The sequence below is a fragment of the Ascaphus truei genome, chromosome 15 (assembly GCF_040206685.1).
Source record: "Ascaphus truei isolate aAscTru1 chromosome 15, aAscTru1.hap1, whole genome shotgun sequence".
In the NCBI taxonomy this organism is placed as follows: domain Eukaryota; kingdom Metazoa; phylum Chordata; class Amphibia; order Anura; family Ascaphidae; genus Ascaphus; species Ascaphus truei.
The window spans coordinates 24,449,083-24,472,815 of NC_134497.1; the positions used below are offsets into that span (position 1 = coordinate 24,449,083).

Sequence of the window (23,733 nt, forward strand, 5' to 3'; positions counted from 1 at the left end):
GGGGATCAAATTATTATGATGACCTGTCTGTTGAAAATATGTCATGTCTTTGAACTACAGTTCAGCTAATCTTTCATGCAGCTGTACCCTGTATCCCCCTCCCCCACGCACACACACACACAAGGCTCGCTCAAAGATTTCAACCTCTCAGATCATTCGTTAATTTTCCTATTGTTGGCTTTCCCTTATGTTCCACTATGTCCCATTAATGTACATAGCGCTTCACAGTAGTAATACAAGTGGTAATCAAATAAATAACAGATAATATAAATAACAGATCATGGGAATAAGTGCTTTAGACATAAAAGTAACATTAAGGAAGAGGAGTCCTGCCCCGAGGAGCTTACAGTCTAATTGGTAGGTAGGGAGAACGTACATAGTAGGAGGGAGTTCTGGTAAGTGCGTCTGCAGGGGGCCAAGCTTTATGTATCGTGTGTTCAGAATATCCACAGTGCTATTCATATGCTTCTTTAAGCAAGTGTGTCTTAAGGTGGGTCTTAAAGGTGGATAGAGTCGGGTACTGAGGGGAAGGGCATTCCAGAGGTGTGGGGCAGTCAGTGAAAAAGGTTTAAGGCAGGAGAGGGCTTTAGATACAAAGGGGGTAGAAAGAAGACATCATTGAGAAGAACGCAAGAGTCTGGATGGTGCATAACGAGAAATTAGGGCTGAGATGTAAGATGGGGCAGAAGAGTGTAAAGCTTTAAATGTGAGGAGAAGAATGGAGTGTGAGATGCGGGATTTGATCGGAAGCCAGGAGAGGGATTTCAGGAGGGGAGATGCTGAGACAAATCTAGGAAAGAGTAGAGTGATTCTGGCAGCAGCGTTTAGGATAGATTGTAGGGGAGGCAGGTGAGAGGCAGGAAGGCCGGACAGCAGGAGGTTACAGTAATCAAGACGGGAGAGAATGAGGGCCTGAGTCAGAGTTTTAGCAGTCGAGAAACAGAGGAAAGGGCATATCTTTGTTATATTGCGGAGGAAAAAGCGACAGGTTTTAGAAATGTTTTGAATGTGAGGGGCGAATGTGAGAGAGGAGTCGAGTGTGACCCCTAGGCAGCGTGCTTGGGCTACTGGGTGAATGATCGTAGTTCCAACAGTAATGTGGAAGGAGGTAATAGGGCCAGGAAGTATGAGGAGCTTTGTTTTAGCCATGTTGAGTTTTAGGCGGAGGAGGGCCATCCAGGATGATATAGCAGAGAGACATTCAGAAACTTTGGTTTGTACAGCAGGTGTAAAGTCGGGTGTTGAAAAGTATATTTGTGTGTCGTCAGCACAGAGGTGATAATTAAACCCAAAAGATGTTATTAGGTCACCTAGAGAGAGTGTGTACAGAGAAAAGAGAAGAGGTCCCAGGACAGAGCGATCAATAGAGGAGGAGGAGGTGTTAGCAGAAGAGACACTGAAAGTACGATGGGAGAGGTAGGATGAGATCCAGGATAGGGCTTTGTTCCCAATACGAAGAGTATGGAGAATGTGAAGGAGAAGAGGGTGGTCCACGGTGTCAAATGCTGCAGAGAGGTCGAGTAATATGAGCAGAGTGTCATGACCTCTGTCTTTGGCAGCATGGAGGTCGTCAGTTATTTTAGTGAGGGCCGTTTCCGTGGAGTGAGCAGTGCGGAAGCCAGATTGTAGAGGGTCTAGGAGAGAATAGGTGTTGAGAAAATGGAGCAAGCGAGAGAATACAAGACGTTCAAGGAGTTTAGAGGCAAAAGGCAGGAGGGAGACAGGTCGATAGTTAGAAAGACAGGTAGGGTCAAGCTTGGTGTTTTTGAGTAATGGCATGACTGTTGCATGTTTGAAGGAGGATGGAAAGGTTCCAGAGCAGAAGGAGGAGCTAAAAATGTGTGTGAGCATAGGGATTATAGTAGGAGCAAGAGGTTTTAGGAGATGGGAGGGAATGGGGTCAAGAGGGCAAGTGGTAGAGGGAGAAGAGGCGATCAACAGCGACACATCCTCCTCTGAGACAGTGGAAACAGAGTCAAGGAAGGCAGGAGGAGAGTTAGGAAGAGGTGTAGGATTGTATGGATTCCACCTTTTCCTTAAAATAGTCAGCAAAGTCCTGAGCGGAGATGGAGGAAGGAGAGGCAGCTGAGGGTGGTTTGAGTAGAGTATCAAAGACAGAGAACAGTCGGCGTGGGTTAGACTTGTGCATGTTGATTAGTGAAGAAAAGTAGGCTTGTTTAGCTAGTGAGAGGGCAGAGTTGAAACAGGATAGCATAAATTTGTAGCGAAGGAAGTCTGCGAGAGTATGAGATTTCCCCCAGAGGCGTTCAGAGGAATGAGTGCAGGAACGCAGAATGCACGTGTGGGAATTTAGCCAGGGTCTAGGGTTAGAAGGGCGAGTGCGGCAGAGAGAAAGCAGGGCATGTAGATCAAGAGAGGAGGACAAGGCAGAGTTTTAGTTCCTGACCAGGTTGTCAGGGTCTGTAGCAGAGCTGAGAGAGGAGAGGGAGGAGTGTAACGTGGACTCAAAGTCAGGTAAGTGAATAGAGCGCAGGTTTCTGCAGAACCGGGGGGTAGATGGAGGTGGAGAAGGGGAGAAGCGAGATAGAGAGAATGAGATGAGGTGATGGTCAGAGAGAGGAAAGGGGGAAATGGAAAAATCGGACAGAGAGAAGTTTTTAGTGAAAACCAGGTCTAAGTAGTGGCCATCCTTGTGGGTGCTGGCTGCAGTCCACTGTTGAAGGCCAAAAGAAGAGGTTAGAGAAAGAAAGCGGTAAGCCCAAGGGAGAGAGGGGTCATCAATGTGGCAATTGAAGTCCCCAAGGAGAAGAACAGGAGAGTCTGAGGAGAGAAAGAAAGAGAGCCAGGATTCAAAGTGAGAGAGAAAGGCATAATCTGATTATGTAACCAATTATTAAAAAGGTAACCAATTATTAAAACTGTATGTCTTCTTGAAGAATCCCCCCCACACACAAAGACTGCAGGGGCGTGGGGCTGCTGACTGCAGCAAGGAAGGAACATAGTTCTGTAATTGCCAGCCTTCTTGGTATCAGGCTGCCAGCACCAATGCCCTCTGGTCAGTCATCTGTAATGCTTAGCTCACCACAAACGAAGCGCGACCGCGGTGCTGAGGTAGGGAATTGAGTAACGCCAACCCACAGATATGTGGATGTAGAGTAGTAATTCAAGCCAGGTCAGGATTGGAGATGTGAGAGTAGTGGGGTACTTGCCAGGTTCAGGAGAGGAGAGTTGCGGATCGTCGGAGTGCGTAGCCAGGTTCAGGATTGGAGAATAGCGGATCGTCAGGGTACGCAGCCAGGTTCAGGATAGGAGATTGTCGGATCGTCGGAGTACTTAGCCAAGGTCAGGACATGAGATTGGAGAATGGTCATGCAAGCCGGATCAGGAGTGGAGAGAAGCAGAGTCCAAGGTACTAGCAGGGTTCAGGAAACAAGAGGTTAACAGGCAGGCAAGGCAAGGTCTCAGTAACAGAATGCAACAAGGTCTCAGTAACAGAATGCAGCAAGGCATGGTGTCACTCTAGACTATGCTCAGCAAAGACAGGATGCAAGTGAAGGGTATAAAGAGGAGGATTCTCCAATAGCAAGCCAGGGCGGAACCAGGAAGTAAGAATCCAATAGGCTGCCGGTGCACACAGGTGTGCCCTATGATGCACCCTGATCAGAACTGGAGGCAGGACCGATCGCGCGCGTCATGGGGGTCAGTGGGCGAAGCCGGTTCCGTCGATCATTAGAGCGCGGCTTGGACCGCGCATCCGCAGGGAAGCTGGACGAACGCCCCCGTCGTGCATCAGAGCGGGGGGCGGGGCCAGAACAGACCGCGCAAGGTCCGCACACATCACTGGACCAGACGAATGCGCATCCTGGATGTACGTCGTGAAAGGGTCAGTAAGGTGAGAAGACGGTCCACAGCCGCCAGGATGACGATTCCTCACATCATCCTAGTCAGGAGGTCTGTCAGTACACTATAACGAGTCACTAAATCCCTATAGTACTGCTGCGTGTCCCTGATCTCCCTGTCTAACCTTTCCCTCCCCATTAAGATATTGTAGCCAGTCTGATGGAGGGGCTGCTGATCGCCTGGGTTTACGTGCGATCAGTACACTGGCTCATCCATAGCACGGACCCCCTATCTCCCTACCATCTCTCGCTTCCACTCCCACAGGGGAGCCTTCCCTATAACTCCAAGGGACCACTACCTGCCTCTACATTAGCCATAGCTCCTGCAACCGGTACCCAGGCAAAATGCCTACTACAGTATGGTCCGCAGGTAAATCGGAATTTATCTGCACCATCTCCTGGTACCCTTCGCTGAGTTTTGGTAGTTCCCTGTCTGTCCCATAGTCTGAGCATAGTCACCATGGGGAACATTACATACATGGGGATACTGGTCAGGCGTGGTCTGACTTACCTGCCAGATCCCTTCGAGGTCCGCTGCATGCTAGGGCTCCGAGAGTAGAGGCGCGATGATGTGTGGGGCGGGCTCCAAAAGCTTGGGAGCACAAACCACCTTGGTCTGCATGGGTGCCGACTGCACCTTTGCCTGGGCAACTGCCCAATCGTGGCTCTCTGTGATCAGTGTCACACGATCATCCTCTCTATATACTTTCACCGGCATCCCCGTCCATGGGTACCGGTGCCCCAGCCAGATCCTATCAGGCTGCCCGAGAGTTCCTTGTTGCAGGAGACTCCCACAACGACTGTCTGGCACCCCTGGGTGCAAAAGTTAAACTTTGGCAACTGCGGGCTGCATCTGGGTCTGAAGCTGCTGCACTGCTGCCGTCCATCCTGTAGCTGGGGAGCACTGCCCTGTACTGGGGTTACTGGAGCCACAGTCGGTGGTACCAATAACGTCCTATGCTGAGGACGGGTGGTCACAAAGTCATTTGCCACAGTGGCTGCCTCCTCACAGTTAGCTGGATTGCGGTCAAGGACCCACTCCTGGACTTCTGGCAAGCATCTATGGTAGAACTGCTCGTGGAAGATCAGATCGAGCAGCTCCGGGTAGGTACAGCCATTGCACCCCTCTACCCACCGAGTACTCCATTGAACAATCCGGGTCATATAGTCCACACGAGTGTCCTGGGCAGTCTTGTCCTCTGACCGGAGCCAGTCCCGGTAATTCTCGGGAGTGATGCTGTACCGTTTTAGCAGGACCGTCTTCACGTACTCATAATCCCCACTGGCATCTGAGTTGATCGTCTCATATGCCTACTGTGCCTGGCCAGTCAGCTGACGGAACAGGAACCTGACCCACTCAGCTGGTGGGAGAGAGTACCGCCGGCACTGCTTCTCAAAGCTCCCGAGGTACCCATCGATATCCGTGACCCCATCAATAAATTTCCCAAAACTCTGATGAGTTATCTTGGGGGGACGGTACTGAGTATAGTCCTGATGGGTGCTGGGCACGGAAGCTGCCGAGTGATGCTCCAGGGACTGAATCTACTGTATTTTGTCTGCAACCGTAGGTCCGGGCCCCAGGATTTATATCATAGCCGCAATATCCTCAGGCGAACTATACCACGGGTACCCCTTGAGCCACCGGGGCGACCTGGACTGGTCCCCCTGGCTGCATTCCTCCGCTCTAGCTAAAGGCAACAGCTCCTGCTGGATTAGCACTGGCAAGGGCAACTTCATGTTCCTCAAGTATGGCTTTCAGCTCAGCTCTGCTGCGGCTCTCCGTTTGCAGACCGAAGGTCTCACATTTGGCAGCGATTGCTTCTTGGCTCCAGGACCGATACCGTCCTGATCGGGAAGCCATGTTCACCTTTGGGCATTAAACTTAAGTGACACAAAACAGAGTGTGATTCCTGATTTTGTAAAAACGTGTTTTCCCTCCATAGAAATGATAGGAACAGGCACATAACATAGCATAATTTACATTTGCAGGACTGACATGTTAAATTCATCACCACACAATACCAAGTATCTAAGCTGGGGGGGAATTGCTAACTGCAAAGGTGAAGGGGTTAACCAGGTTCACTAATAAAGGATAAGCCCACTTGATTACCCCTGATCCATGTGTTGAGGTCCTAGAGTTTCAGCTCTTGGACCCAGATGTCAGAACTGCATTACTTTGACTGTGTGTAGATTATGCGACATTAAAGATTTGTTTGTCTTTTGCCTTTCCTGGGGTGCTGGGACCGGGAGATTTCTAGGCTGTAAGTTTCAGGGTGGATTTTCTGGAGAAAGTCTTTACAGAATGTGTCTATGTATCGGGGTTCCGGAGTTATGGGATACCCCAAAAGTTGGATCCGTGAATCGAGTGAGAATCTCAGATACAGCCAAGAACATTGCTCCGGTCAAACTCTGACTCTGAAAACGTTCTTACAACTCACCGCCAGGATTTCCGCTGCAGCATCAATCAGACAAGGTAAATGGGCATTGTTAGGACCAGTATGTCAGGCCAGAATCTGCACTCATGTTAAGCTTCCATTTTGTATGGTCATAACTAGTTAAGATTCTGTAGTCAGCCTTTTGCTGAAATATAATTCCTAAATGCACTCAGTTTCTGCCAAATTGCATTTCCTTTCTTCCTGGTCAGGATATTACTACGATACTTTTGTGTTGTCAATTTCCTGATGTTTTAGTTAGAATATAATAGAATGGTTCTCTGCAAGAAGCAAAATAGTGTAATATAGTTGCTAAAGACTCAAGGTCTCTTTTGATAACAGACAATGAATAAGCTATGTATTCAGACATTGCTTGTATTGGGAAAGACACGTCCCAAGAATCACGCCACTAATATGTCCTGCCCCTAAATCACGCCTCTAATCAAAGCTACGCCCAAGACACGCCTATGATACGCCTATGTTACGCCTCTAACCAATATCTTCTTTTTTCTGAATAAAAGTCATTACCCTATGAGTAATAAATTGAGACAAAGGATTTGAAACCTGGCTTGCGTTACGTTTCATTTCATTCGTCTACCAGGCCTGAAAGTTCCCCAAAGATCGAAGATAACAGTGGCAGGGCGTGAAAGCTTCCCGGGGAAGTCTGCTGCAAAATGGTGCAGATGGTGTATCCAGTCACAAGGCTTCAGTTTTCTTGGCAGAGAATAGGTTCCTTTTGGTTCTGAAGCCTGGTGAAGGAAATAACGGATTTTCCTTCAGGCATGAAGGAGTTAATGTACACATGCAACCATACACGGGGTCCCTAGTATAACAGGGGGTCCCTGGTATAAGGAAGGGTGCCCAGATACATGCCCAGGTACCCTGAAGCTGGTCTAGGGGTTCAGGGGATGCTCCAGCTATGTGATAAAGCTGAGAGTGATTTCTTGTGTATAAAAAGTTTTAAAAGTTATTTTCTAAAGTGTGCCAAGAATGAGGCTTGTGAGAGTAAGCAGTATATCCCCTCACTCCATCCCTGGCACCAGAATAGTGACTTACAGTTTATCACACAAGATACAGGGCACAGTATATTTTATTAGAGAGTTGTGTTTAATAGGAATATATACTGATAACCAATAAATGAACTGTGGGATTTCTAAGTCATGAATTCCGAGGGACCAGATGGCTACCAAGCTTGGTGCCTATGGGTCTGTGCGGAGTCCGGACTTGAAAGCCTCAGGGATGCCAAGGTGTTAGAATAGGAGGGGTACTGCAGTTCTGCTTGAGTACCCGCAAACTGGGCTAACACAGAGCTATCCAGCCACCATTTGCCAGGTTGGCGCATGCCCCTTTGCAGAATGAAAGGTGCACGTCCGGCTTTACAATACCGGCAAATCGGTGACTGTCTGGCAGGAGAATTCCGACACTCTGATAGGCTGTAGAGGTTGGTAAATGAGACCCTGAAACCCATAAGGAGCCTTGCACCCAATCAGGAGAACAGATTCCAAGCGCCAAACCAACAAAGGCAAATTCAAAGATGCTCTGTGCTGAATAGAGGTGAGGCGGCTTCAAAGATTTTGACTCAAGAATTTTTCTAAGTCCCACTTTTGAGAACGTAGCGTTTGCATGCCGAAATCAGTTCCAGGACTTTCGTGACTACCTCTCGGTCAGTGGAAAGGGTAACTTCAGAGGTAATTTTTGTGAATTTCGTTTTAAAGGATAGATTTCTTTGTTAGCCCTGTTCCCAGTAAGTGTGTTAACCCTGTAAATTGTGTTACATTGTGCGTATGTCTTTTCCTGAAATAAATGATCATTTATTCTACCTCCTTGATTTGCTCAATCAATGATCCCGGTATGAAAAGGTATTGATAAACCTGGTCTCCCGTGACACTAACACAGGAATAAATACAAACTTAAGGTATTTATGTACTGTAAAACACAGGACTTAAAATTACACACAGCTAGCCCATATTCCCTGTACTTCCCCAGACATTACATACATTGGGCTGAAATATAAATTACCAAGCCAGCCAAGTTATACATTTCTTTAGGGGTAACTAGCTGGGATTTCTCTTTATTTGATCAGCCAGCTACCCCTACTGTCACAGGGGTTAATATGTACTGTAATATATTTTACCAACTATTTTATCATCTATTCCTTGTTGGTTTAGCAGAGCTCATCTTGCCTATGTATATAATGGCCATTATATACATAGGAAAGACAGGGCATACGCCAGCCTGGAGAAGGTGATCAAATATTTGCGGTATTTCTGCTGGTCATCTGTTCCGATAAATAGCAGTTTTTACTTGAAAATGTGATATTATGCCTGTTTTGTATCGGATCTGATGCTTTTAACGGGTTCGATAAAAACTGCTTTATTTTTGGCGTTGCAACGCCGATTCATCGCACTGTAATAAGGCACTTTTTTATGGGCGGTAATATGGCATTTTTGGTTACCGCAGCTTGATGTATCTGGACCTTTGTCTCAAATCAGGTTTAGTGATATTAAGATCTAGTTGACACGTAATGGTGTATGCAGATCTATCACTATTTGCAATTTATCAGTAATAAGACAATAGAGATGTAAAAACCACGTAACACACATATTCCTGATTAACTTGTGCTGACACGTTACTTTTCCACAGTGTACCCACCTTGATACCAAGCTCTTTCCCATATGCATCTCCAGGAGCTCTGTGTGTGGGGGGGGGGGAGGTCTGTGCAGGTTCTGTAGTAGATTTTCCTGTGTGACTGCAACGCCACAAGGTTCTGTTCTTCCTCGTTTTTCGCACAATTCACAGATCTAAAATTGGGAGAGTTAGTGAGGTCTCAAAGTAATGTCTATTTTATACAAGAGCTGAAAAAAGATACAGGTTGATAATACAGGTAATGTGACTTGTCTTTTCTTTCTTCTCTACAGCTTTATAGGTGAACAGAAGTTAATGGAGAACAATATATATACCAGCAGTGCGCAAACCGGGGTGTGCAAGATTATTCAGGGGGACGCGGGCGGTTCCAGAGGCCCCGCCCCGCGCTCTTCCCTGAATGCATTTAAATGCCAGGGGATCACATGAGGCCTCTGCAACTTCACTGACATTCTCTTCGGCGACACGTCGCCATGGCAACGCGGCATCAAATGATGTCGCGGGGTCAAGTGACGTCACGTTGGCATGGCAACCTGCTGTCATGTGACCTCCCGGCGTTATTGGACGCCGGGAGCAAAAGAGATGGTAAGAAAGGGTGGGCGCGAGCAGGGAGGGAAGCAGATGGGGGGGGGGGGCGCAAGCAAAAAATATTGCGCACCGCTGGTATATACGTTGGTTCACTTGTACGTACCCACAGTTTGATTGAATGGGAGCCACAGGCCACACCAGCGGGTTCACTCTCATTGGGCAAACCGCTCAAGTGAACTGCCCGTCGCGCCTAAAAATCAGTTTCCAACTGATTTCTCGCGCAACGCACGCCATCTCCTGCTGTCGAGAGCACGGACGCCTCCGCGTGGTCTGCGGCAGCATGGACTTAGCTTAAGGCTGCGCTCATAGTGCCAGCTACAAATACGGATGACGTCACATGTCTCCGTAGCCGTTGCGAAAGTTGCAATTTGTGTTTTGGAGACTTCTCTGGCTACAAGGGGACTGATGTCAGGCAAGGGGGAAAGCAGAGGGACGGAGATCAGAGCAAGGGGAAAGGCTAAAACGGAGAGGAGTAGTAAATTCTGTTTGTATGCTGAATTTACTATACTTTTACTTTAAATTACGGGAGAATTAACTATTTTAAAGTTGTTAATATAGTGTTTAACTTGGCAGACACACAATCACACACACACATCCCACCTTTCCCTGCACTCTTAGGCCTCGGCTATGTTTACCGCGTGCTTGCTGAAGCGTGCTGACGCGCGCTCCCTCTCAGCACTGAGCCCCTACAGTCGCAATTAGAGCGGCTTTAGTAGGGGCTCGCCTACGCTTCCGCAAGCGCACGGAAGCGTAGGTCTTAGGGAATTTTAAAATTCCCCCGCTTGCCGGAGCTCTCCAAACATGAGCAAGCTCAGCGCCAGCGGGGACAAAGCCTTAGGCTGCACTTATAGTGCCCGCGACGGAGACGCGACGTTGCTCAAAAACAAAATCAATTTACTCCGTCGCAAGTGCTTATAATAAGCGCGACCGTGACGGAAAGACAAAAAATTTGGTAGCCGGGAAAATTTGATTTTTCAGAGACTTTCGCGGGTGGCGACGGCATCGGTCGCGTTGCTAGCACTATAAGTGCAGCCTTAGCCTACATACCGGCAGCAATGGTGCTGAACAAGACTGTGAGCAGAAGATAGCAGTGAGGGGAGAGGTGCAAAGAGCTGCTGTGATCACATGCTCATTGCCAGTTACTTGAGTGGCTGTTAAAGTGCAATTGAGGCTATTGCACTTGAGTGAATCTAGTGTTTGGTAAACAGGAGGCGGCAAAGTGGATAAGGAAAAATAAACCCCTGCAGATCAGTACCTGGGAGGCAAATAAAGGGTGTGGGAGGAAGGGGGATACAGAACACAAACAGCAATAGAAACACAGTAAGAGAAACCATGTGAGACGGGTAACTCTTCTCTTGAGGGGATATTGGGGAAATTATTTGACAAGCTGTTTGGGGGATAAATAAAAATGATATTTCTGTTTCTTCAGTAGTTTGGGAGGTTTTGCAAAGATTTGGAAAGACAATAAGTGATGGTAATTGTCACAGAGGAATAGTCTGGGAAAGATTTGTGTGGGGTGAGAGGAAAAGGAGTGCTTAGGATACTGTAGGTAGCAAGGAGAAAAAGCTGATTGTACAAACTCTTATGGGTTTGTAATCTCAGGATTTATTTAAATTTAAGCAGAGTAGGAAAATAGTATTTAAAGGGGCAGTCCCACCTAGGAAGAACGTGAACCAACAACATTGGCATATTTAATAGGTTCAATGTAGCGAATTGTTAATTTAAAAAACCCGTTTAGCAAACAAAAAAACATAACACTTCCATAGAAAACAAAGTCATTATAATGCCCTCATTAGTCACACATAAATGTTCCTAGACAAATACAAAACAGGATTTCTTTCACAATACACAAATAAGTAAAACAGTTATTTTAACCCTTTGAGTGACGGAGGGGTCATGTGATCGCTCCCTCACTGATGACAGAACGGACGGGGAGACCCCCTCCCTTCTATCCCACGTAGTGATATATCCGTCCTGCCCTGCACAGGAGCACAGAATGACATCTCCCCTAGGAAAACCAGCAGGATTACTATGACGTAGCTATTACATCATGGGGTCAGACGCGGTGACACAGCACCTACATCAAAATGGCACCCAAAGGGTTAAATGGTGATTTCATCCTTTTCAAGGAAGTCATGTACTTCAAGTGATTTCATGTTTTCCCGCCGCTAGGTTGGATTTAAAGCAACAGTTCAAGCTGCCGTTAAAAAATGAAATAACTAAAATATATGTTTTCCTTCAATATGCGCATCAAGGCAATCCCAAAACTGACAAGTGATTAGCTAAGTTGCCAATCGATCCGTTCACCTGTGATCAATCGGCAAAGATTCGGCCCGAAGATTCACTAAATCACTGTGTAATGTGTATTTATATTCATATGCGTTCCACTGACGTGTGCTCGCTCCCAAGCCCTGGTCCTGTCTCATGGGGCTTCTGCAGCAGCAGCAGAATCTCCCTGTAGAAGTACATTTTGTGACTTAAACTAAATTAGTTGCTGGGGTAAGGTCAGTCTCTACCATTATTCCAGATATGTAGAGGAGAAGGGAGCCCCACGCCTCCTAGTGGCGCTACTCAGAAAATGCCGGTATTGAATGACTTTGACACAAATAGAAAATCCTCAATCACTATAGCGCCAGTTCCTGATGTCCCCCGTAGACACTTAGTCATGAAGAATCACAGTGGTCTGGCAATACCCAATAGCCTCTTAATCGATGTAAATCTTGCATGAGTAGCCAACATAAATCCTCAAGCAAAACTCAGTTTGCTGCGTAGGGACGTCTGGTAGCATCGGCGTGCTCCAACCGGAACGGGTAATAGGATACAAGAGAAGGTAAGGCGGTGCATCTGCCCAATGAGGAAGGTAACAGACCGGGACTACTCAAATCACTGCAAATGCTTTAATGGCAGAGAAAGCAACATAGACTCACTCTTACGTGTTTCGCACGGGTAACCGCGCTTTATCAAAGAGTACAAGTAACACACAGACAATTCAGCATAAAATACCCAGCCTGCCCTGCGGAATAGCCAATAGGAGCTCAGTGAACATTTGTTCTCAAGAAGGTAAACTCCTCCATGTGTCACAAAATGAAAAATACAGAACACAAACATACCCGCAGAGGCAGGGGAAAAAGGGTAACTAATTTAAAAAACATTAACCAAAAGGATAAACTGTGAATTTTAAACTAATAGCTACAAAAGTGGATGGAAATAGTCTAGATCAGGCATGTCAAACATGCGGCCCGCAACGGATATTTTTGCGGCCCGCTCACAACCAGCGCGGCGGTCGTGTGTGTCGGCGAGCGCGTGGGCGGCGGTAAAAAGTTTTGGCCGCGGGAGAAGCGAGCGCGGGTGTGGGGGAAGTGAGTAGCACGGGCGGAAGTAAAATCTGTCCTGCAGGGGCTGGAGGCGTACGGTGGCCGGGAGTTCAGCAGTTCAGTGGAGATCACACGGACAGGGGTATGTCTTCACAGCAGCCCCCCTCCCCCCTGTCAAATCTCTGTGAGCTGCACGTGCAGAAGGAGATCTGTGTGTGCATCTCTATATCTGTGTGTGTGTGTGTGTTTGTGTGTCTCTGTGTGTGTGTTTGTCTGTGTGTGTGTGTCTGTCTGAGTGTATCTGAGTGTGTGTGTGTGTGTGTGTGTGTGTGTCTGAGTGTGTGTGTGTGTGTCTGTGTGTGTGTCTGAGAGAGAGAGAGAGAGTGCCTGTGTCCCTGTCCCTCTCTCCCCCCCTCTCTGCCTCTCGTTTTTATCTTAACTGCCCTATACCTACATCGAAATAACCTATTCTGCTTTCTTCCGGATCTGACTCAAGTTTCTCACGGGGGACATCGGAAGACAGGTAGGAAACACCTCCCCTCCAGTATAGTACCTTGAGGGACTACGGATCAGGTAAGATTCCAGGCGGGATTGCTGCTTTGGAAATCAAGAGGGGCATCCTGACACTGGTTAATGGGTACAGAAGTCATTCACATCTGGCTTTTTTAGTTTTTATTTTCGTTTTGTGAGGTACACACACACACACACACACACACACACACACACACACACACACAGTACTTTTCTAAATAAACCTACGTTTCTATGAAAATTAAATTTTTTTTTTTTTTTGCGGCCAACCTAGACTTAAACCTTGTTTATTTGGCCCTTGTTAGCATTTGAGTTTGACATGCTTGGTCTAGATACATATATTTCTTAGACTAATAAAATCACAGAATAACCCCATTGAGATAATATAAACAGAAATAGAAATCATTATAAACAGAAATAGAAGTCGTTTAAAAACAAAGAAAAATTGCTACAATAGATCAAAAACACAGAAAAAAATAATATATTTGATAAAGCGCCTCCACGGCGGGAAACGCGTCAGAGTTTTAATCTGTGTGTTTGCCTTTTTGGCTGATATGCCCAATAAATAGTTATCTTTGCCCCAGCCCTTTGCTCTTTTTTGGCAGTGCTCTACCTTCTACCCCATTGATGGCAGGATTCAAGTGTGGTTGGATATACCGCAGCTCAATACCAACAAAATCCACCCAATGGTAGTGGAAGCCTTGATATGTCCTGTGCTCCAGGAACACCCAAGTTACCCAAGACCAACACAGATGTGGTGAGAGGCCTGATTCGGGCCTATCTGCAAGAAGCCGTCGAATAACTCAGGGGGGCGAAAACTTTTTTCCCTGCGCCCCCCTGCCGGATGTTCTCCTCCTCCTCACCTTAATTCCCGGCGTCTGGATGTCATAATGTCACGTTGCCATAGCAACGTGATGTCACATGACCCCGTGGCATCATTTAATACCGCGTTGCCATGGCGACGTGTCTCCAGATGCCGGCTGAATCAAGGTAAGTAGGTTTACAGAGGCCCTCCAGCTCCCCCGGCACTTAATTTAAGTGCCTTCGGGAAGCACGCGGGGCCTCTGTAAACCCCGCGCCCCCCGCCGGTAATCGCGTGCCCCCTGGGGGTCGCGCCCCCCACTTTGCGCACCGCGGGAATAACTCCTACCATTTTTGCGGATTCACCCTGTATTCAAAGAAGAATGCTATAGGATCTCTGCCCAAGAAGGATTTGGACAATTTTTCAACCTTGAGAAGGGGTTGACAGAGATTTCACCAGGGAGAGTGAGGTACATGGCCGCTTTGCCTAACTAGGAAAAGGAATCAGGGGAGCGTCAGTGCCTAAGGAAAAAATGTGATACTCGCATAGTGCAATATGTTAACAATACACATACACAGGCAGAGCTCTCATAAGAGCACAGTGAGGCTAGATATTAATGATCACTAAGTATCAGAAATATTAGCTGTGTATGGGCATCTCTAATGACCCATACACACAGGAACATAAATAGGAGGTAGGAATCCAAAAGAGAGACACCAATCCAATACTTAAAAAATGTAGATATTTATCCAGCATTGATAAAAATTGGAGGCTTACAGGATTCCGGAAAGGTAACAGCAAGTTTGTACACATGAAGGTTCACTCGAGTCGCGTTCTCGGGATCTCTGCACGATGCTGCTTCCTCATCCGGTCTCCGACCTGCGCTGCTTCAGGGGGCCGATACGTCATTTCCGGGTTCTTCAACACGTATTGCGGACGCCACCGGAACTCCACAGCAGGCTCTCTCCCTCTGGATCTCACACGAGGGGTTACGCTCTACTAGTTTCGCCGTACGTAGTGACGGCTTCGTCAGGAGGGATGTTACCCCATAAAGAGATGCTATTTGTACCCTTTACTTAATGCTGACCTTTCCTCCTATTGGACAGCAAGTAAATTGGTGATTGACTACATATGTCCTCCCAATCTTCACAACACTGTTATACAATTAACCTTTAAAATACACAACAATGTTTATACACTTCAAAGTAAAATACATCTTTATTAATAAAAAACCCATTCTAAAAATTCACGAAGTGACCTAATATACAACTGTGCTATTTTTGGAATTGTATATAAAAATGACATAAAATCTTATAAAATCGCTCAAAATCTAACTTCTAATATATGTTGAAACGGCGATTGTTGTATCTCAAAATAAAATAGGGAAAAAAACAATTAGTTCACAATAAGTGCATTTTCAACCTCATTTTGCAGTCTAAAGCAATTTATTGTCTAAAACGATTTATTATTGCAGTTTTTTTATAGGAAAGCACTTAGCTCAAAATCCACATTAAGACCTAATGGTACAAGTGTTTGCAAAGTGAAGATCCAGAAGCTTTCTCTTTTTTTAAGAGCAGCTTGTCTGTCTCCACCTCTCCAATGTGTCAACACTTGTTCTATAACTGTAAAAGTGAGCCCAGATGTGTCCCCATTATGTTTTTGTAAAAAATGGTTGGACAGGTGATGTGTAGTAACACCTCTCCTCACATTACCGATATGCTCAAGTATACGTATATTTATAGTTCTTGTTGTTTGGCCCACATATTGTAATCCGCATGGACAGGTGATAAGATATACCACATAATTAGATTTGCATGAAAAATTATGTGGTATATCTTATCACCTGTCCATGCGGATTACAATATGTGGGCCAAACAACAAGAACTATAAATATACGTATACTTGAGCATATCGGTAATGTGAGGAGAGGTGTTACTACACATCACCTGTCCAACCATTTTTTACAAAAACATAATGGGGACACATCTGGGCTCACTTTTACAGTTATAGAACAAGTGTTGACACATTGGAGAGGTGGAGACAGACAAGCTGCTCTTAAAAAAAGAGAAAGCTTCTGGATCTTCACTTTGCAAACACTTGTACCATTAGGTCTTAATGTGGATTTTGAGCTAAGTGCTTTCCTATAAAAAAACTGCAATAATAAATCGTTTTAGACAATAAATTGCTTTAGACTGCAAAATGAGGTTGAAAATGCACTTATTGTGAACTAATTGTTTTTTTCCCTATTTTATTTTGAGATACAACAATCGCCGTTTCAACATATATTAGAAGTTAGCTTTTGAGCGATTTTATAAGATTTTATGTCATTTTTATATACAATTCCAAAAATAGCACAGTTGTATATTAGGTCACTTCGTGAATTTTTAGAATGGGTTTTTTATTAATAAAGATGTATTTTACTTTGAAGTGTATAAACATTGTTGTGTATTTTAAAGGTTAATTGTATAACAGTGTTGTGAAGATTGGGAGGACATATGTAGTCAATCACCAATTTACTTGCTGTCCAATAGGAGGAAAGGTCAGCATTAAGTAAAGGGTACAAATAGCATTTCTTTATGGGGTAACATCACTCCTGACGAAGCCGTCACTACGTACGGCGAAACTAGTAGAGCGTAACCCCTCGTGTGAGATCCAGAGGGAGAGAGCCTGCTGTGGAGTTCCGGTGGCGTCCGCAATACGTGTTGAAGAACCCGGAAGTGACGTATCGGCCCCCTGAAGCAGCGCAGGTCGGAGACCGGATGAGGAAGCAGCATCGTGCAGAGATCCCGAGAACGCGACTCGAGTGAACCTTCATGTGTACAAACTTGCTGTTACCTTTCCGGAATCCTGTAAGCCTCCAATTTTTATCAATGCTGGATAAATATCTACATTTTTTAAGTATTGGATTGGTGTCTCTCTTTTGGATTCCTACCTCCTATTTATGTTCCTGTGTGTATGGGTCATTAGAGATGCCCATACACAGCTAATATTTCTGATACTTAGTGATCATTAATATCTAGCCTCACTGTGCTCTTATGAGAGCTCTGCCTGTGTATGTGTATTGTTAACATATTGCACTATGCGAGTATCACATTTTTTCCTTAGGCACTGACGCTCCCCTGATTCCTTTTCCTGTTACTTTGCGGACCGTGAAACAGTCCTTAAGGGTTTGAGTGTCTATTTATCACTTCATGCACTTTATTTTTGATTTATTTTTGATATCACTAGTCACTATATATCACTGCATGGTTTAAGTTGTGTGTTTTTTAGAGTGTATGAGCGCCATCTAGTGTTTTTTTGTATAGCGCTTTGCCTAACTACCCAGGCTGCGATGAAGCACTGGTACTTTTCATTAGAGACCACGCCCAAGAGGACGCCAACAGAGGGTTCAAGGTGGTGCCAGAGATGAAGGAGTGGGGTCTTCACTTCCACCAGTTTAATGTGACCATACAGAATATCTCGTCCCACCCTATACGGTTTGACGTCGGTCAAGCACTGGGTCGGATATACCCGATTACTCAATATAGAATCCCTGGCTCATGTGAACACGGGTACCATGCGAGAAGCCCCTCCCGAACTGTAGTTCGACTTCGGTGAATCGACCCTTGCCAGCGGAGTGGAAGAAACGGTTAAGCGACAATCTGGCAGAACGCAAGGAGATGTTCTCCACCAGGGCTCCAGTAAGAGTGCTCAATACACGATTCGATAGAACGACGCAACTCCATTTCGGGAGCATTCCAGATGCATAGCTGCCAGAGATGTGGAGAATGTGAGGGATGTCCTGAAGGAGATGGAGACGGCGGGTATCGTAACAGAGTCCCGTAGCCCATATGCCTCTCCTATTGTGTTAGTGCAGAAGAACAATGGATCCGTGCGCCTATCCATGGACTACCGCACCCTGAACCGCCGCACGGTCCCAGACCAATATACCTTGCGCGGATTGAAGAGATCATCAGCGCCTTATCCGGCAGTTAGTCGTTAGTAGTTTTACCAGTTCACCCCGCGACCCCAAAGGCATTTGTGGTGCACCTGCAACATTCCAGAGGTTAATGGAAAAGACCATTGGTGATATGAATCCCCGGAAATGTCCCCTTCTGAAGGTTCTGGAGCGACTGTGACAAGAAGGCCTGAAGTTGTCAAATGTCACTTCTGCCGCATTTCGGTCACCTATGTGGGCCACATAGTGTCCGCAGAAGGAGTGGCTACCGACTCCGCTAAGGTCGACGCCGTGGTGAACTGGTTTAGACCAGATAATGTGATAGAGCTACGATCCTTCCTGGGGTTTTGCGGTTACTACCGAAGATTCATAGAGAGTTACTCAAGCAAGGCCAAGGTCCTCAATAATCTGTTGAAGATCCACCCAGAAGAGCCTCGGCAAAAATCCGCCACCCTGCGAACACCGTTAGGGAACAAATGGACTTCCGCCTGCGACGGCCTTCACAGGTCTGAAGAAGAGTCTCACTGAAGCTCCTGTCTTGTCCTATGCAGACCCGGGGCAACCGTACATCCTACACGTGGATGACAGCTTCAACGGTCTGGGAGCAGTATTACACCAAAAACACCCTACGGGCCTCTGGCCGGTATCGTATGCGAGTCTCAGCCTAACGGAAAGCGAGCAGAACTATCCAGGGCATAAATTGGAATTCCTAGCACTCAAGTGGGCTATTGTAGATAAGCTTCACAATTATCTATACGGGGTCTCCTTAGAGGTGCAAACTGACAACAACCCGTTGACCTCTTGGCCTCCACCAAGTTAGACGCCAACAGCCACAGGTGGTTGGCTACTCTGTCTAACTATCAGTTTAGAGAAGGGTGAGGGGTACAGAGACCTGTACTCCAAAGAAAATTCACATAAATGCACACTACCTATGTTTAAAATATAACCTTTAATATCATATACTTAAAACATATATTACCAAAGAAAATGTGTGATAACTATTAAAAATAAATTAAATAAAGTCACTCGTGCTACCAAGGAAGTCTCTGATATATAAATACTCCAATATACCATTGAAACTGGAGAGTTAGAGGCTACTGAAGGTGCACGCACCCAGGGTGAGCAAATAAACCCAACACTTCACTAGTTAGCCCGGTAGACTAGTAAATATAGTAGTAGCAGGGATGTTATGTCATATACCTTGATATAGACGGTACAAACAACTATTCAGACCCAGACTATTCCTGGAATCATTACCCAGCTACTACACTAATTTTATATATGGCTAATATCTAATGAATGGCTGGCAAACACTGTATTAAAATAGCCCCATGACAGGGGCTGACAACATCATCACGCGTCCATACAATTAGTATGGTTTAGTTGATCACTCCCCAATCCCTTTCATTTTGTTAACTATCAGTTTACTCTGAAGTACAAGCCTGGGCCCTTGAATATCGGAGCCGATGCCCTGTCCAGAAGGCCGGGACTGAGTTCAACGTCGGACGATGGCGAGTGGGAAGAAATTTCTGGCCCAGGAATCCGGGCAATGTGCTCCACAGCGGTGATAGTGGAAGACAAAGTCGCCTTCTCCGAACTCAGAGCAGTGGACTCCTTGGGGTGTCAGTCGAAGGTACTTCCTGCAGCATACTGCCACCCAGAGCGCATGTCTATAACCCAAGAGCTGGAGCTATGACGCAACGAGCTGGTATGTAAGGTATGGTATCGGGAGCTTCAGCCTGGAGACACGATTCTGTTGCGGAACCTAGGAATACTGGGGAAGCACAAACTGGCCGACAGATGGGGAGAGGCTTCCTTCGAGGTAGAGTCGCAGATGCCTGGCCTCCCTGTTTATCGCATCAAGGATTTGGAGGGGCGGATAAAAAAGTCTGGTATCAGAATCATTTGTTACCAATCCCTTAAGTGGGAGGAAGTGAACCTGATCCGTCGCCCATACTGCCTTCCATGAAACTGGAAGATTCCAGCGAGATTCAGTGGAAGAAAACCAGGATCCAATTGAAGGTACTTCAGCAAATACCCATGGAAACTGGTGGGCCGCAAAAGAACAAGAAGCGGATAATGGTCAGATCAGTCAGGCCCCCACTCCAGTGGCCTCTACAAGTCGGTCTCTGGACCCAAAAAGTCCTATCATCACCCCAAAGGGTGTTAATGACATTCACTCTATGAGAGGGCCAGGGCCTCAAGCTGATGGTAGCCTTCTCCGACCATGAAGAAGTTCGTCAGAGCCAAAGATCGAGGCGCCCTCCAATGAGGATGGCTTAAGATTCGTTAGGGGCACCCCACTATGAATCTCAGTAGTCGTTTCGGTGCAAGCTAGCCTCCATTATGGTGATTCTAACTTGAAGTGTTGAATGCCATTTAAGTATGTGTCAGTTATACCGTGGTTTATATAAATTGTGAAATATATATTCATGCTATAAAAGCCTGTATATATGTTGTTCTCAAGCGAGACGTTGAATTCTCCACCAGGGGGAGGACGTAGCAGGGTCCCCTTACCCTGTCTCTGGGTCGAGAAACCGCTCCGATGCTCCGGGGCAGGCGGCTGCCATTTTCAAAGCTATCGCGCATGTGCAAGACTTGGTGCACGCGCAGGACGCGAGCAGAGCAGTGGCCATCTTGCAGGTGGTGCCGCAGGCTACATTGGGCATGCGCAGAACATAGCCAATGCAGCGGCTATCTTGTAGGTGGCGCTGCGAGGATAATACGCATTCGTAAGAGCCGGAACCAGAAGGGAGGAGAATATCCTCTAGGACAAGAGCCCACAAGTCAGTCGCGGGAGCCAGCAAGAGAGCAGGTAGTGTCCAGGGAGCAAGTGGCTCCTGGGCTACTCCTAGGGACTACCCCCAAGGCCCTGAGCCACCACAGATCAGTGTTGCAGAGAAGGCCCCAGACAGGGAGTCTCCCCATTAGAGTATTAGTACTGCGTTGGTGACCGGACTACCAAGCAGCATCCTACGGCCTGGGACCAGGCCACAGGACCCTGAGACATTCAGGTGAGACCCTCCTGCTGGAGCTCACTTCGTGAGGAGGATCAGGACCCTAAGGCTGTGTCCATACACCATCCTCCCGTGCTGAGGCACGCTCACGCTGTGCCTCGCCAGCACCAGCAGGAGCTTTTGCTGGATTTATACCTTGAGAACAATGACCTCCGAAGGATTGAATATTGAGTTCGATCTGGCGTCTTTTCTCAAAATAAATAAAGAAAATATATATAGTGGCTCCTTGTGTATATTCTCTCTATTTTTTCCCTTCATTTTTTCTATATGTCTGTACCAAAAATTAACCCAAATTCATTTACTGATAAATGTGCAATTTCTAGATTATAGTTATTTTAGGGTTCTCTGAGTGCATTGATAAGTATATTATTGTTGTGTAATTTATTATCAGCTCTTTTTCCTTCAGCAAGATATCTTTCCAATTAAGAAAGGCAGTATTGTAGCCATCACTGGTGGAAAATTATATTTTAATGTATTCTTGTTATATACGATTTGATCATTGCCCCGCCACCTCCGCCATTACGACCAAGAGAGGAAAGGGTTCATTTTCAAATGCTTTAAATAGCATGGTCGAATAGAAGTGCTCCATACCTCTGACGAAGTGACATTTGCGGACATGAAACGGACATGCATAGGGTGTAGCCTAGCAGTAACCGTCCGTTAGGTAGCAAGAGGAGGGATTCCCCAACCAGCGCCGACATCAGGGACGTTGTTCACTCTGGTTGCGAGCGCGAAGGGAGAGAGTGTTAAACTTACCTTGGCAGTCTGCACAGGATCCCAGACTCTCAAAGCTGCGGACGGCATTCTAGTATTACGGTCCAAGACATGCTACAATGTGAGTGTTATATGTCTTGTGCTTTTTTTTTTGAAGTGAAACTTCCTTAGTGGCACCTCATTCGTGATGGGGCAAAAAAGAATTGTGGAGACAGAAATGAAACGGATGTGACGTCAGTGCTGGCAGTTGAGGCCGGGCTGTGTTCTGGCTCAGCCCGACCCCAACACTGACATCACACCCGCTCCACAAATCAGATGCGGCGGCGGCGGCGATAGCCGCCGGCGCCGCTCCTAATCACCCCCCACACCCCACCCAGCCCCACACCCCCCACACACCATGACATATGCGGCGGCGATAGCCGCCGCTCCTAACGGCCGCTGACATGCTGCGCAGCCTCTCTCCTCCCTACCTCCGCTTTCCTGCGTCCCGCTGACTCAGCGCCGCCGGGGTCGAGGAGAGGAGCCCAGGGATCATGGAGGGTATCCGCCGCCGCAGCTCATAACGAGCTCTGCTCCCCCCACCCGCTGACATGCGGCGGCGGCAGCCCTCAAAATTTAATTGCCGCCACTCCTGCTGACCTCCCTCGGCCGAGGCATGGAACGGGGGGGGGGGGGGGGTAGAGTGAGCTGCGTTCCCCACAGCACCAAGCCAGCTCCCGCTGACGATGACACACTGCCCCCCTTCCCCGCCGACACTGCCTCTGCCCACGCAGCACTTCCGGAGGGGGGGGCCTTTATTAGGTATCTGCCCGGTGCCCGGTGCGGCCGCGTCTCGCCGGGGGGTGGGGGGGGGCGAGGAGAGACTCAGGCAGAGCCGCCGCGGGTCCGCAGCTCTGCCTGTCTGTGAGGGGAGTAGGAGTCTCAAGCAGAGCCGCCGCGGGTCCGCAGCTCTGCCTGTCTGTGAGGGGGGGGGGGGAGGAGAGTCTCAGGCAGAGCCGCCGCGGGTCCGCAGCTCTGCCTGTCTGTGAGGGGGGGGGGAGGGAGGAGAGTCTCAGGCAGAGCCGCCGCGAGTCCGCAGCTCTGCCTGTCTGTGAGGGGGGGGGGGGAGGAGTCAGGAGAGAGGGGGCAGGACACAGAAAGAGAGACACACATACAGTGACAGACACACACACATACATATATACACACACAGACACACACACTGACTGACACACATACACACACACACACTGACTGACACACATACACACACACTGACTGACACACATGCACACACACTGACACATACACACACACTGACTGACACACATGCACACACACTGACACATACACACACACTGACTGACATACACACACACTGACTGACATACACACACTGACTGTGAATAGGTTAGGGGGATGTGTGAGGTGCAGGGGGGCTGCGCATACGTCACACGGTCACACGCACGCACACGGTCACACACACACGCACATGGTCACGCACACACACACAGTCACACGCACACACACACAGTCACACGCACAGTCAGTCGCGCGCACAGTCAGTCGCGTGCACACGCACTGTCACGCGCACAGTCACACACAGTCACACAGTAACACGCACAGTCACACGCACAGTCGCACAGTCACACGCACAGTCGCACAGTCACACGCACAGTCACACAGTCACACGCACACACACACAGTCACGCACACACACACAGTCACGCACACACGAGGAATTCACGCTTAGTGCAAATACAAGGGATGTGTACGCATGTTCTAAGTCAAATTTATTTGCGTTTTGTCAATGAAATTGTATTTTGATTTTTAATTAAAACATCACCAATACAAATACAATTTCTGTGACAAAAGTCAAAGAAGTTTCACTTACTATGCGCGTGCACAGCACACAC

The 23,733-nt window shown here is 47.2% G+C and overlaps 3 protein-coding genes across 7 annotated transcripts in view; all 3 read right to left on the reverse strand.

The window, feature by feature from the left end:
• Positions 1–23,733, reverse strand: part of LOC142466363 (uncharacterized) — a 790,214-nt gene that overhangs the window by 314,941 nt on the left and 451,540 nt on the right. The gene's annotated exons all lie outside the window — the stretch shown is intronic.
• Positions 1–23,733, reverse strand: part of LOC142466695 (uncharacterized) — a 431,792-nt gene that overhangs the window by 162,194 nt on the left and 245,865 nt on the right. The gene's annotated exons all lie outside the window — the stretch shown is intronic.
• LOC142466701 (uncharacterized) overlaps positions 1–23,733 on the reverse strand; it is a 29,881-nt gene that overhangs the window by 2,337 nt on the left and 3,811 nt on the right. The window contains exons 2-4 of one of the 3 annotated variants that reach the window (XM_075572018.1): positions 8,945–9,093; positions 4,372–5,741; positions 3,171–3,373 (exon numbers count right to left, since the gene is read on the reverse strand). The gene's annotated coding sequence lies outside the window, so the exon portion shown is untranslated. The remainder of the gene's footprint in view (positions 1–3,170; positions 3,374–4,371; positions 5,742–8,944; positions 9,094–23,733) is intronic. The other 2 variants (XM_075572017.1, XM_075572019.1) reach the window with 2 other exon arrangements.